At 36.8% G+C, this 2752-nt stretch overlaps 1 pseudogene; it reads right to left on the bottom strand.

Annotated features, from left to right (window-relative positions):
- The window catches only part of LOC101581698, a 4758-nt pseudogene extending 2631 nt beyond the window's left edge, over positions 1 to 2127 (bottom strand).
- Positions 2128 to 2752: the final 625 nt, after the last annotated feature.

Raw genomic sequence — 2752 nt, 5'->3', positions numbered from 1 at the left:
TTATGTTAGGTCAAGAAATTGGGAACATTTTAGCTGGGTAATTATACCTCAAGGTCTTTATTTTTTATTTCTAAAAGAGTACAAAATAGTATTAAAGGAGAAAAATTACAAGTGATATAGAGTTTCACTTAACAAAGTAATATGAATTGCACAGTATTTATTGTAATGCATAGTGTTGCTTTCCAACTTGTTCACATTATCAGATATGTCAAGGTCTTTCTTGAAATTACTGCCAAAATATTGGCCAGGACTGCAGTCATATGAAGCTGCATCTGGGGCCAGAAAATTTGATTCCAAGATGGCTTATATGTATACATGGCGAGTTGGGCTGACAGTTTCAATTCCTCAACATGTGCGTCCTCCTACAGGATTCCTGGAGTGGGTTTTTTTGGGGCAAGGGAGCATGGTACATGGCTTCTCCCAGAGTAAATGATCCAAAGCAGGGCAGAAACCTGAGCTTCATTATGATCTATTCTTGGAAGCTACTCCATCATTCTGCAGTCTCCTGTTAGTTACAGAGGTCAGCCCTATTCCGTGGGAAGTAACCGTGCAAAGATGTGTTAGGAAGCTGTCTTGGAGGTTGACTACCACAGGACTTTTAGCTTTTATAATTTCATTTAGATTTAATAAAGCATATTTCTGAATGTATCTTGAAACCAGTATGGTAGAGTTGGTAGAGTTGGTATGTGTCCCTGATAAGGTGAAATTGGAGCAGAGACCAGCAGGAACTGAGTGATGGCGAGTGAGGTGAGAGGTGAGAGTAGTGTTAGGGGCAGGCACACAGCTCTGTACACCTTGTAGGCTGTTGCAAGGATGTGGGTATTTCATCCTTTCAGATTATCAGAACTTTTGCAATCTTGAGTGCTTTTGTCTCTCTCTTCTTTCTTGCCTACAGAATTCAACTGACATAGAATATTTAGGTGAGAAAGGGAGGTCATGAAATGGGAAGCAGAACTAGAGGATCAGGTAGAGTTCTCCAGAAGTCATGCTGGGTGTGGTGGTGTGCCTGTGGTCCCAGCTGCTAGGGGGACTGAGACAGAAGATCGCTTGAACCCAAGAATTTCAAGGCAACATGGGCAACGTGATGAGACTTTGTCCCCCACCCCCAGCTTACCCCTGAAAATTAGAGAAGTCACCATGCTGCCAAGAATTATTATGTGTGTATGAGAGAGACAAATAGAGACAGAAATAAAGATAGACATGAGATTTATAAGGCCTAATGACATAGATTGGTAGTAGTGTAACAACATTTTTATCCTTTAAAAAGTTATTTTAACCAATTTTACTTTAAAATTTTTCCTGGTCATCTAATTAATCTATGTTTATTGTGCAAATTTCAGGAAGATAGAAGTAAGTATAAAAAGAGAGGAAAGAAACACTAATGTGGCTATTATAGAATATCATTTAATAGTTTCAGTTTTCTTGGTCCTTTTCCTATATTTTCTTCCTGAAGTTGAGACTGTACTTCTGCTACAATTTTGTGTTCAGGTTTTCCTAAGCATTTCAATAGTTCATTTAAAAACTTTAATAAGCATTATTTTTATGATACAGGTACCATATGTCTTTATACATATTTTCTTTATATAAATGCTCATTGTAAAAATATTAAATATTCTAGAATTATATTAGGAAATAAAAAAAAATTCCTTCTGAATATCACTTCCCTAAACCACTGTGAGCAGCATCATTTATATCTCTCCAGCCAGTTTCTATACATTGCAACTTTACATAGGTGAAGTGTGTAAATATATATTTTGTGATATTCTATAATTTATTTTACTTAAGTATCACTCCATGAATGTTTTCCTTGTTAGCGAAGACAGTCCTATCCATTAAAAATATCTTATTTTTTCCTCATTACAAAAACAATAAATCTTTTTTAAAAAAACCTATTAGTTTTATGGTTGTATGTTTCATCATATAGAGACACAGGATCATTTATTTAATGCTAAGAACATCCCTACCATGGAGTGCGTTCCCCACGGGCTCTGTCATGGAGCTGCGCTGCCAGCCCACACCTGTACTTTTGCAGTGAATGTAGACAACCCTTCTCTTAAAGGCCTGCACAGTAGCAGGTTGGGCTTTGGGTGCTGCATGTTCATTACTGATTCTGCTCAACTCTGCCATTGGAACATGAAAGGAAGCAGCCACAGGGAATATGTCAATGAAGAAGCGTGGCTATGCTGCAATAAAACTACAAAAACAGGCTTCAGCCTATGTTTGCTGACTTATTTTAGACAATTGATCTTACAAAATTTGTGACACTTGGTCTTATAAAACTCCTGTAAAATGATATAAGCATTCAGGAACTAAATTTGTAACTTTCTGGGGCAGCTTTAAAATTATAATTATTTATTTTTTTGTGTGTATTTTCTCCTCAGATCTTATTAACAATTCTAGAATCATCCAGTTGAGGTTCTCGTATTGATTTGTTCTTAGTAATACATGCATTCCATGTATTTATGATTAAAATGAATAGTACTTATTTACAATGGCATTCTGGAGTGATTTTCATTAATTATCATTTTATTAGTACAAGTTTATAATAAAATGATTGCACCTTTCATGGGGAGTTTGTACAAAGCATATTTTAGTTTAGTTTTTGGCAGAATCAGGGATTGAACTCAGGCCCTTGCACTTGCCAGGGAAGCGCTTCTTCCACTGAGCCATCTCCCCAGTCCCAAAGCATGTTTTAATTCTGTTTTGTGCCCTTTCCCTCCCATCTCTCCTCACTCCCTCCAACTCTTGATCT

The sequence above is a fragment of the Octodon degus genome, unplaced genomic scaffold (assembly GCF_000260255.1).
Source record: "Octodon degus isolate 3935 unplaced genomic scaffold, OctDeg1.0 scaffold00094, whole genome shotgun sequence".
NCBI lineage: Eukaryota > Metazoa > Chordata > Mammalia > Rodentia > Octodontidae > Octodon > Octodon degus.
Note: the sequence above shows the minus strand (reverse complement) of the source record. Positions and strands in the feature narration are given on the sequence as shown.